Genomic DNA, 13338 nt, shown 5'->3' with positions numbered 1-13338 from the left:
ATCAAGTTTTTGAATGTGAGGCAATGAATTAAATTTCTTCAAATTTGATGACATCGCAGATAAAATCTTAATCTAACTAGATTTTTCATTTGTTCTCGTATCTGTTGAAATTATCTGTAACTCCTCATCGCGTTTTTAAATCATCTGAAATGATTTGAATCGTTTTAAGTATATTCAAAACAGCTGAAACGAATTTGTATAGAAATTCGCTGAAATCTTACACAGTATTTTGAATAATTCGTCTATCCGAAATTTCAGCTTATTTTTCCAAAAAATCGCGGCATTCATTTCTAAAAATTTCACGGATGAGAAATTGCAGGAAAGTGATTGAAATCCGAACTTGAAAATTTCATCAGGTTAACGAAATATAGTTTTACCAATATCTCCGAAAGGATTGTGTATAAAATTAAACTTTTTGTCAAAGCAGCTATCCCATTGTTGTGAAATAGCGGTATACATATAGAAGCAAGCGGGGAGGTTTACGCAGGCAACTTTTCAGAGATTTAGGAGTTCTGATTATAACCTGTTGCGTGGTGGCATAGCTGGATAGAGGACGTCATAAATACTCAATTAATGGGGGTTCGATCGAGTGCCGACGTGTGTTTTGTCGTTCGCGTTCATATCGAGAGCTTCGATCGATCGAAGCTAATTCGAAATTCCCCCTGAAGCGGTGCTGACTGGTCGACAGCAGCAGCAGCATCGGTACAAACAAGAAAAGCTCGTTGCTTACATATAAATTCCTGGAGTGGCGAGGAGCGGGAATCGAGAAACGACTCGACGAACGCACCGCGGCGTCGAAAGCCTGGAGATCTCGACGTCGTCCTCATCTTGTCGCAAACGGAGCCCGTCCTCCAGTGCGGCAGCGAGTATTATACCTCGGCGAGATGCGGGGTGTAGATCGCCAAGAAAGGACATCCAGAAGGGGACCAGAACGCGGACGGGAGATTGGCCCGCGAAGATGGCGGCCAGGTGTCCCGATATTCAACCTTGCCAACCGCAGTCCCTCGTTTTCTGCGCTCCACCTTGGCTGGCATGCTCCCATCTGCACTCCATTCGCACAACCGGGAGAGAAGAAGCAAGATTGAAAAGATTCGAAGGAGAAACGAACGCTACGCTCTCTTCTCTTTTCTTTTCTTCTCTTCTACAGCATAACCGTGGGCGACTGCGGAGAGCATCGGCTCATCGCCGACCATCCCCATTTCCGCTATCGTCGGGGATCCGCGTTCTCATTCCTCTCTCATTGTCGGTCGAATACCTTTCCAAACACTGCAAGGTGCAGGCCTGGTCAGAAGAAACCTCAATACTCTTCACAAACATCAGGATAGAAGTCCAATTCACTGAGATTAACACCAATCATCGCCATCGTCCCTCGCTGCTGCAAAGTCAAAGTGCACGCTTGGTCAGAAAAAGTTCCAAAACACTCGACAACGGTCAAGATCAAAGTCCACTTCACCACGTAACTACTCCAACCGAAAATAGACTAATCGGTGTTTCACTTCGAAGTGACATTATCTTCGTGTCCAAAACATATCTTCAGCGACTTTTTGACGTCAAAAATCGAATCATGAGACATCATTTTGACAACTTTCCGCTTTGCGCTGTCTAGATAACATCCTGCTCCTGATCCAAGAAATCAACATGAATTTCATAAACGTTATAGTTCATATCAACCTCAAAATTTGTCGTTCATTTTCTTGTGCAAGTTGTGCGAGAAACCCAAGGGGGTCCTTCTTATGCGCTTTGACTCGCCTCACGTCAGAACTCCAATTAAAATAGATCAGGTCACTCTGCTAGATCCTAATCAGGTATGCCGAATAGATCCTCAGAAAGGCTGTGAGGCCCTGACGAGACCCCCTGCAGATTATCTAAGCCTGTAAGTGCTCCGAAGAATGCTCCGTATCAAGCATCGTTGTCCGTAATTCCTGAGAAAGACGAACTGATACTTGGCGAGGAACTAACCAGGATACGATAGAGTGGAATCCACCACCAACCCCACTTGGATACCTGCAATGTCTTGTAATGGTATTCTAAGCAGAACCGCAAAAAGTCAGTGAGGTCCTAACGAGACCCCTCGCAAATCATCCAAACTCTGAAGAATACTACTGCTTATCAAACATTGGTGTCTGTGATACCTAAGGACGACCAATCGACACTTGATGACCTGCAACCTTAATTACAGTCGACTGACCGCGAATGTTTTGGACCATTCCTGAAGCTCCACACCTGTTTCATACCTGCAATATTGGCCGATGGTCATCGGAGTGTAACCTCGAATTCGAGTGCTGCCCGGCATTTCGATCGTTTGATATCCTCGATCGATCTTTCGCAGTGAGACCTGGTGGAACCAGGCAACAGTCGTCGCGAACGGGTTTGACCCGAGCTTTCGAGCGGCGGAATAACTGGCGGCGGCAGAGGCGGGCCCGATCGCTCCGGAGACAAGACCGCAAGCGGTCCAAATATTGGGACACTGTAGTCCCAGAGTGGATGGTGTTGGTGTCGCCGTATAAGCTGCAGGGTTCAGAACCTGCGGAGGAGAAGAAGGTGGCGGTCCGAAGACGTTCGTTCGTGGAGCGGTGATTGATGACCGAGCAGGCTAATGAGGAGCGCTGAACTGGTGGACGGGATCACGATAAAGAGGTCCACCTCACACAAGCGTAACACCTCCTCCGTCGTGCGGGAGTTCGTATCTGATTCTCCCCCCTTTTCTTTCCCCTTCTCCTCTTCATCCCCGTTCCTGCGGAGCTCGGATTTCGTTACCGTGACTCACCTCCTCGTGACCTTCTTTTCCGGCAGGGAAATTCCGCGCTACAACTCCCGCAGGCAGCGGTGGCCACAGTTTTCGGGATTATGTCCAACCTGCTACTGGAAACAGCACGCCGAGTTCATAATAAAGCCTGCTAGGGTTAAGATAGCCTGTCAGCCGTTATCGGCCGGATCCAGGCTCGCCACAGAACCCTCTGCGGGACCCGGACTGGCACCCGAGCTCGACCTGCATCCTCGCGCTCAGGCTCAACGGGATGCTCGATATTGAAATTTAACCGTTCAAATTCGACTGTTCTACCGATTCTTCGGCCTTCTCGGTATACCCACTGTATAATAACAATGTCGTCGATGCTATCGGGGCAAGAACATGGACGTGCCTCAACGGCCTACACGTGATCCGATGCTCATCACATCGATACGTCTCTCTTAATTCGTTATCCTCGGTAGGATACGGTGAAACTTTATATACCGGTATTCCTGTAGTCTCCAGTTATACCCAGTATTTGAAATAAACAAAAAGGAGTGACGGCATGATTTCTGATCTCTGAGAGAAAGCCTGAGATTAAAGAGCGTGCGGACAGTGCCAGTGTTCCGAAATTTCCACGATGAATATATTCAAGCAATTCCTTCTGGATTACCGGTGCTTTTCAGCTTACACAACAAAACGTCTTCAGATATCAGATATTAAGTGTTTGAAATCGTAGCAAATATTGAGGCGTTCTTCACCAGTGGTTACGTAAAATCACAAATACCAGTTCAGGTACCTTGGACTTTCTTTTCGATAAGTTGAATTATATTCAGTTATTGAAGTTTAAATTCTTCAGTATGGCAAACAGAAGTAAATATGCAGACAGAATTCCTTTTATACAGATCTTTAAATCACATTAAATGATATAATTGAGACCCAAGTGTACAAAAAATTCAATATTTCATGAGGTTGAAATTCGTAGTGTGATTGCAACGATGCAGCTGAGTAATAAAATGGTTAAATCGCCACTCCACAACGGTTCAAAATTCTGTTAAACATGCAACGAAAGAAATTGTCCACTCATATTTCGTAACTTCAAAACTCATTTCAAGTCGCTCTAGAGTTAAAAATAGTAATTACGATCCCGATCGAGGCAAGCATAAGAGCCCCGACAGAATCATATCTCTGAAATAAAATTTTATTATATAATTCGTTGTGAAATAAGGGTATAATATATCGATCATGGTATAGACATGAGCCACAAAGCGAACTGGCTCTCGCTGTGTTTCGCGGTGGTGTGTTTAATCCCTCCAGCGGAGCCAAGCTTATAGTCCAATATTATTTAAGTTGAGGTGTTATCGGGAGATTCACTATACAGCCATCTCGAGTGGAGATAGCGGTAACATCTCCGAGGAGGAGGAGGAGAAGAAGAAGGAGAAGTGGGAAGAGGCGGCGGTTGGTTCGCTGGAGCGCGGGAAGGGCGAGAGCTGGAAAGGCTGTCCCGGGACGAAGAGGGAATAGGAGGACGAGGAGGAGGTGGGGGCGGAGGCGGAGGGGACGGGGAGGGCACTGCATGCAGCTGATAAGGCTTTCCAGACCGATAGCGAGCCGGCCAGGTTCCCTGGCTCGGTTCTCTCGCTGCCTCTCTTCGTATTCTCCCGATCCCGTCCGTCGCCGGTACGCCAACTCTCTCTCGCTCTCTCTTTCTCTCTTTCTCCCTACTCGCCAAAACCTACTGGCAAAGGACTAACGGAATTATTGAGGGTTATGGTGGGGGTGGGAAACGAGGTGCAGCGGAAAAAATGAATTGAATTCGAAGGGCTATTCGTAGGAAATCTAATGAATGGTTTCAATTCATTAACACAGATCTCGAGAGTGACTTCTATCGATTTTTATCCGCCACGTAAGTTTCGTGGATCTCCAGTAACCCTGATTACTAATGATTTTTCAACCGCCTACGTTATTTCCAGTGATTCTCGGATTTGATATAATCACAAGTAATAACTGCTAATCATCTAGATCGCTGAGAAATTATTGGAAATCAAGGCTAAATCGTAAATCAATAGAAATCATTTGGTACGGTGGGAAAAAAAGATAATTGGATGGCATTAGATAATCTATAAATATCAATGAAAATAATTGGAGGTCAATGTTAATAAATCTAAACCATTTGGCGTTCATCTTAGGTCTTTAAGCAATCTATAATGATGTCCAAGGATTAAATTTATCTCAATTAATTCCCGGTGATTTTCGAGAATATTCAAATAATTTAATGTCCATTGATTGGCAATTCGACATGTACCTGACATTTCGATCATTCAAACTTCAACGCTAACTCTAATAATAAAGTCTTGAAGAGTAAATAAAACTTGGTAAGCGTTCCAACATTATGAAATGGTGAACGTGTGGCTGAATATCCCACTGATTCATATTCGTCTACTGGAGAAAACTAGGATATCTTGGACCATTGGGTAAATTAGATCGCTGCGCGTTGTATAGAAAGTGCATATCATAGCTCAGAATAAACAAAAACTTGCAATCCGATCAAGCTCGATGGATTGAAACTTCAGATCCATTATAAATCAACTTTCTATTGGTGTCAGTGAAGCGATTTCAAGCTGTTAAAATACTTCTGAATAACTTCTTTGTTGAACATCGAAAACGCGGAGTATTACACCCTCAACGTCTTTCAAGTATGGGTATACGGATATGGAGTCTGTTATCAGTTATCAAGGGCTGTCGGCAGCGCCGAGATTAGCCCGGCATAAGAAGATGCAGAAAGAAATGCGTCCAGATTCCGACTCTGTGAGGAAGTGAACGAGTGTCTAGGCACCCGAAGGAGTCCGGATAGCCCCGCCGTCCGCGGACGCAGGCTGGCACCAGATAAGCCGCCGTATCAGTTCGCCGGCATAATGTGCTCGCTGTGTCCTCCTCGGGCCCTTGTGCCGCAACCACCGCCGCGGTGCACCGTCCAGACGCACGTTGCCATGCCAGCTACAAACTCAGGACAACCATCGCCACATCGTCGTCCTCATCATCATCATCCGCTGATGAGGTGGTTCAAACCGCGACAGCATCTTTCAGGGAAAGACAGAGATCGGCTCCAGATGGAGTCCGAGCTTTACACACTCCTTCTCTTGTCCTAACTTTCTTCTCATCAGACTCCCATGCTCACTTATTTACACACCAGCGCATAGAACCCAACCCATGATGGAACATTTTTTTTTTAGTTAATTTGGAAATTCAACATCAAATAGTGTTGAATTGACATCAGAAAGTGATCGATTGACATCGAAATGCTGTTAATTTGGCTCCAAATTATAGGCTATAGATATCGATATCGCATTTTTTCTGACAATTTCAAGACACTCTGGATCGGATCGATTCTTGAACTTTGAAACGTACCGAACCTCTATGTGACGTCATCGAGGGACTCCGCGTTGTTCTGATTTGGCAACAAAGATCGGATTCTTAACAGCTGCATTCACTGACTCAAATCAAACACTGACGTCATTCAAAGTCTTTCTGCAGAACCGGAAATTCGCTTACCTTTGAATTTTCGAAGCTGAATAACCTATCTTTAAGGTTTTGCAGCGGATATTCGGGGAGGACGGGTTACGAAAGGAAGAAGCATCGCGTCGTCATATTGAAACCATAATTCGTGGTCCCGGATCGGGTTATCTCATCGCGTCACAGTAAATACTGATTCCGGGAACGTGAACGCAGGGGGAACGGTGAAGTCACTTATACTCACTTGTACCCATACCCTCTTTATTCCTCTTCCTCTTCTTCTTCTTTTCTCGCCTCGCGATAGGGAGAAGCCTCAAAGTAATTATTCCCGATAGGCAGGGATATCGTACCGTTATTGCTTATGCTTTGTACGGCGTCGACGCCCGAGACTTATACCCACTGCGGCATTATCCTCTCTTGCAATCGCGGCCATTCGTTGGTTTAATGGACAGTTTGCTCAAGTCGCGGCTGCAGCTCCACTCCGCGTACTCACTCCCTCAGACAATCGGCTGCCTCGATCCTTCACCCTCGATCATCGCGAGGCACTGCCACGAGCATTCATCCTAGTACCACCCACGCCCGCTCGTCGAAATCGGCATGCACTGACAGAGAGTAGGATCGTGGAATCAGAACTAATACCCACTGATGATACGCTTTGACATAGTATCGTCATCCCTGAAGGTGAAGCTTCCAACACAAGGTGGCATATCAGCGCTTTTTCTTCTTCTTTCACTCCGCCTTTTCAATGCGGTTTCGAAGTTTCGAAGAGCAAGTGACGTTTAAAATTTTTTTTAAAAGATAACGTTGGAATGATAAGAATAATAAACGTGTATATAAGAAACGAAAAAGACAGAAAGGGGGAGATTGTACACAGTATCGATAACCGTATACGATTATCATCCCTCGTGGTTTAAGTCAAAGTTTTTATAACAGATAAAATGTTACGCGAATGGGTTGGAAGGCCTGCAGGACTGCGCAGGGTCGGAATAGCTGTCTAGAGATAAAGCTCGACTCAGCTCAGCTCAGATCGCGGTGCCACCTCGTATTTCTCATCCTTACAGCCCTCGACACGCTCGTTATAATACCGCGGGAACCAATAATCAATTCGGCTGATCGATCCAGTCACGAGCATCTTCGAAAGTATTTCTTTCTGAAGAGGTTTGAACTTCGCGTACAGTGATTCGATTCCACTTTCCAATCTTCGAAATGATTATACAAAACTGAGTCAAAGACATGCCAAGTATTTTCTATACTTTTAAAGTCTTCTAGGTTCACCCTTGGAGTAAATATCGCCAGTACTCTAAAAAATTAAAGGATTTCCAGTAGCTGATGTATTTAGCTGGCTTTTCCAGGATGTGTACAAATACATGGGTACAAACCTAATAGGCTGTAATTAGTTTACACCTGACAATGTCATTGACGGAAGTGTTGATGTAGGAGTGACTCGAAATCGTGCCAAGTGTTTTCTACTCTCTTCAAGTCTACTAAGGTCAGTCTTAGAGTCAATGAGTACTCCTCATAATCGGGGAACTGCGAGTATCTGATGTATGTACTCACCTGGCTTCTCAAAGATGTGAAAAACTCTGCTAAATCAACCTATTCGTTTTTATTGAATAACCGCGCCCCGCCAGGCTAGCATGCACTAACTCTTTACGGCTAGACCGTGCGTTCAATCTCTTCGTCGATTCGCACTCGGGGGCTGAGGACGGTATTAACGGGGTGAGTCTCGCACGTTGTGTACACAGTGCGCGGGTTATGGCCACTCCGTGACTTCGTGCTCTCTACTCGGACGTAGAGGAACGACATAAGTCGTGATTGCAACGCCGCGTGCATGACATGAATTTATAGATTGGCAGTTTTTACACCGCATATAAAGTCTGCCGCTTCCGATGAGGCACTTCTGTCGAATTCTCGAGAACGATGAAAAATCCACAAGGTTCTAATCTCACCCGCAGTTATAGTGTCGTTGGTTCTCTGGAATTCTAATGTAAGCTGACATATATATGTTACATATCAGTAATTTCTGATCTCGTGAGTAATCATGAAATAGAGTGAAACTATGTCTGAAATTTCTAGAGCGTTGTAAAATCTATCTCAAGGTTGAAATTAAAAAGATAAAACACGGTTTTCACTATTTACGAAAATTCTAAAATTCGACAGCATAGATTCTGACGCAATTTCAATTCTCCTCCTGAATTGTTGCCGCCGCAAAGGGATTATCCGAATGGTGTGTAGGTGGAGCGGTGGCGAGTGGAAGAAGGAGCGTGATAGTGAGACACATTCCGTGTCAGAAACTCCTCCTCCGACAGTCGCGCCTCGCCACAGGAACGTTTTTCAATTAGATACCGACACTCCGGTGTCTCGACACCTTGATCACACATGAATAATTATATTAACGAGTCGTGCTCTTCTTATTTTTATCCTTCCTCCTCCGCTCCTTCTTTCATTCTATTCTTACACTCCCATCACGAGAAAAAGAGTATACTAAAAAGTCACATGTGGTATGGTAACTGATGAATTTGCCGTCGCGGTACGTGGACCAGTCCTATACTGTATTGGTAGAATATTGTAGTATATTTGCAGTAATAATTGTGTCAGAGAATCTAAATAGTTATCATACTGAAATTGCAAATCTCAACAATCATTCACATTGAACTACTGACCTTAATTTGGTTTATTTACTTCAAGCAATGAATGTTCATCATGAATCTGAGATCTCTGCATCCTAAAGTAACGTATTTCAAATATAGCTATCGATATTTGACTAGCTAAGAAACAGCTCTTTTCTGAATTCATTTATGACACGAGGTGCATGTACATGTACACGTATACCGCAAAACTTGTGTGAGATAGGGTGAGAAACATGACCTCTGAATATACACAACTTGCATTGGATAAATTGTACCTTTTCACACCTTGAGAATTGTAAGAATCGTGCCATACCCTTGAACACCGTTCCCATACAGAATAAGGAAAAAAAGAACCGCTACCAATTCAGTAGATAGTAACTTAGTGTATCGGTTTTTTAAATCACGCAGCACAGATATTCGTCGTGAATAATCCATACATTTTCAAAGATTCAATTATTTAAAATACACAATTCATTTCACAATTCTAAATAAGATTTAGCTTCATTATCATCTCACCTGAAAACAAATTATTAAAAATCATTATGCTGAGTCAATAAATATACAAGTAATAGACTGTGGTAAATTTTACTTTGACGTATCGTGTTTTAAGATGAACATGAGCGTGCTTTAAATTTGGGCAAAATTCAAAAAAAATAATTGAAATCGCCTCGCTAAAAAATCACATCGTTTGAGCAAATGAATACAAGTGCGTTCTGTAATAAACAAGACTGCTCTTTAAGATGATACCAATTTCGGGTCAAAATATAATGAATTTGCCATTTCAGGAGAAAAAAATCTAAAAAATTTTCTAAGATCTCCCCTATGCATACAAGTATAATACTGTCGGTGAAAATGATGATTTTCACGGTGCGCGGATCCAACCAGACGACGAAACAGTCGGAGTCTCAAGGTACAATCTCTCATCGAGAGCGCGAAGCGTTTCACTGGTTCGAAACTAGCCGGTGGTACAAGAGGGCGAATCCTTTCAAGGACGTCGTCCTCGTGACAGTGGGGGAGTGAAAGAGCTGTGAAGAGGGGGGAAAAGGGGGCGCTGTTAGGCGAGGGAGATCTCGGGGCCCGGCGGGATCAGATATAGAGGACCGGGCCCCGGTCTGGGCAGCAGATCACGAGATACCGGAATTTAATAACCTGCTACAGGGCGGGGGGTGCAATAATATCGGTCAGATATTGATCTTTAATTAGGCACACGGCGCGGGAATTCCCGATTAGATCGCTAGACGAACGGATGCGAACGAGTCGCGCTGCTCGCAGTCAGCGCTCATCTGCAGGGTCCGTTCACTCTCTTCTCTCCTCTCCTCGCCTCTTCGCGGTTACAGATCGTCCTCGTTGTCCTCGCTTTGTTCCCTCCTTCTTAAACCGAAGAAGAAGAAGAAGAAGATATTCGAGGACGACGCGCGACCTGCTTGAACGACCTCGATTGGTTACACGTAGTCTCCATCGTCGTGCCAGGCTATCGCTTAATGACTGCCTCGTCTCAGGCTTAATCGACAACACGTATAAACCATCTTGCTTCTGCATATTCAACGCCGTCCGTGGCAAAGATGGAGTTTTTAAGAGCTCGTGCGTTCGTTCCTTCGTTCCTCCGGTGTGAGCCGCGTGACAGATGCCTCGGAAGATACGGCGAAACCAGCCTGGTGCAACCTCTCCTTTGGTTGGACCACGCTATTCCCGCCTAGAGATAAACGCCAATCAGTGACTCGAATGAACTGCTCTTCACGAACTCACAGAAGTGCGGAATCGGAACTCTGAACCTTAAAATCTATTCTTCTTGATTGCTGTTCACTATAAATCCATTATCAAACCAGAACCCTCTTGACCATTACGTCTTCACGAGAATCCAATAATTCACCAGATTTATAGTATCCCGTACAGAAGGCCAGTGATCAAATGCTCGAACGTTTGTTGGAATTTCTTAGTAAAACTAGATCTTATCATAGTCTTTCGTAGTATTTGCAATTCCACCTGGACGTTGAACCGCAGTCAGACGTATTTTGGTCTGACGGTAATCTCTGCTTAATGAGGAGATTGGCGGTTCAACTCTAAAAATTGCGACTGGCTCTCTACGGTGATTACTGGAGAGAAATCAATCGGAAATCGTTAAAGATGGTATCTAATAAAATACCTGCAACAAACTTGCAATCAATAGTGAAATAGTTTGAAAAAAAAAAAATACTGTCTCTCTTCGTAAACCGTTTTATAGTTTTTGACTAACCGTTCAGGTCGTTCCAAGAAGGAAAAAAGAACGCGAGCAATCGGGCATTTGGAAAGGGGGATAAAAGACAGTCATGTCAGTCTGTTCTGATCGCACCTGGGTGCCGAGTCGTGGCGTGGCGGTGTCTTCACCAGAAATACCGGTTGACTCACCGGCTGATCCCATGGGGCTACAAACACACCAATTATTGATAAATTAAGAAGGAACGCTGGGTAATCTGTCAGAGACCTACGATGTAGAGTAGACGAAGTACAGCTGGACGGCCAGACGCTACATAGACGGAAACCCGATAACCGATGATTAGCCGTCGAACTGACTCGATGGACGACGAACCAGGGTTAACGACACCGAGGCGACTCGGCCAGGCACCGGCTTTTGACATTCTTCGATGTTCTTTACGAGCGAGCCGTATGATCTTCGTCACCATGGTAGATTCTTGAGTGGAAAAATGACTTAGCAATTCGCCACCGCTAACTTTCCTTGAGGCGACGGCATGCAGGAGTCAAATGCGATAAGGTTTTGTTTGAATGTCAGAAAGCGGTAAACTGATTGCGAAGGAAACGCCGTTAAAATTCACTTGGGATGAGTGGACAGAGTTATAACTCTCTGCTGTGAGTCTTGATGGCTGATGGAACCCTTCTCCTTATTTCTTTCTTGAAGTTGGGATACTTGCTCCATTCGTTCCAGCTATCCGGATCGGGCCACACCTCGCCTCTCCTGCCTAGTTTAGATTTTCCTGGATGCTATCAGATATTCCTTGTCTTCTTTGCCGAGTCGACTGGGATGCAATAAATTCAGAATACCAAAAATACGTGACTGTAACCTGAACCAGAGACTGGGTGCGCAGCAACCAGCTTAATACAGCTTCTGTACAGTGCAAGCGGAAGGTTCTGATCAGTTTGATTACTCGGAAGAGGCGTTAATCGGCGAGCGAGTTTATTACCGAGAAGAGACAATTATTTCCAAGGCACCTATGATCAGAACACCATGCCGAGAAGAAGCGGCGGGAGCAGGCAGTGCAGCAGGATACGGCTTGAGCTCTCACTTAGCAGGGCCACTGTCACGATCAGGACACCGCATTAGCATATCTCGAGTGAGCGTGTAGAAAAGCTTTGGCACAAGTGCCGGGCTGTGCTCCTCGGAGCGAGAAGCTGGTTGTAGAGGACGAGCAGCGAGAGCAACACATCTCGGCACCGCGCGCGTATTCATTCGTCGCGCTTCTACGGGAGCTTATCCACCGGTTGAGGACTTACTCCGAACAGTACAGGAGTGGGCAGAAGGTGGCGAAGGAGCGAAAGAGGGTGAGGCGAGGTCACGCGGTCCTCCTCATTCCTTCTCTTGCGTGTCGTACCCATTTGCATTAGACACACTGAAGCAGCGACAAAACTCGATTGGATCTGATGATGAGAGTATGCATCCAGACCAAGACCGAGGTGTGAAGACGGATTGAAACCCCAAAAGCAATCCCGATATCAGCGTCGATTGGAATGCGGGACAGAATTTTGAACTGTCAAAGTTCAGACTGACCGTCACATCGAATCTCATTTGTTCCAATAGTGACATTACTGGATGTCACAATAAGTCCGACATGTCAAATTCAGAAGTGCCTAAAGATCTTTATAGAAATCTGATAAAAATTTTGAAGTATTTCAAAATACATTACTTCTAAGACTCGATACTCCAAATGGACGAAACCTTCCATCGTTACCAACTTTCAGTCATACCAGGAAGATTGGTTCCGTTCTGAGTTTTAACCATTAGAAATTACTAATCACAATTCAGGAACTTGACAATTCGAACCAATGACATTCGAGGTGATGGGCCGCCTGACCTTTTATAATTCTAAATTTTCACCACCAGCTGTCAGTTGAGGGCTCGCTCCTGAGTGAACTTTGCGAACGCCCAGCCAGTGTTTCCAAAGTGGGAAAAGTGCATCGGTATTCAGCCACACAGAGACACACGCGATGATCGAACCCCAACCCTACAACCTGGGGTCGGGCGCATGGTATCGCTTCCCAGAAAGGTTTATCGGGTCGACGATATGTTAATAGCGGCCGTGTTTCCCCCTCGGAGATATATTCCGGGCCACCTCGACCAGCGCCGAGGTCTAAGAGCCCCGGGGAACTCCCACCTCTGTGACTGCAGGGCGAGCGCTTGGCCGCTTTGGTTACCTTCGCTGCATGCAACCGCAATTGAAAAGAATTACCATCGGGGATCCGGCGCACTGACGATGA

At 45.1% G+C, this 13338-nt stretch overlaps 1 protein-coding gene across 2 annotated transcripts in view; it reads left to right on the top strand.

Annotated features, from left to right (window-relative positions):
* Positions 1 to 13338, top strand: part of LOC107219375 (zinc finger protein ush) — a 125261-nt gene that overhangs the window by 99043 nt on the left and 12880 nt on the right. The window lies entirely within an intron of this gene.

This window comes from Neodiprion lecontei, chromosome 5 (genome assembly GCF_021901455.1).
Source record: "Neodiprion lecontei isolate iyNeoLeco1 chromosome 5, iyNeoLeco1.1, whole genome shotgun sequence".
NCBI lineage: Eukaryota > Metazoa > Arthropoda > Insecta > Hymenoptera > Diprionidae > Neodiprion > Neodiprion lecontei.
Note: the sequence above shows the minus strand (reverse complement) of the source record. Positions and strands in the feature narration are given on the sequence as shown.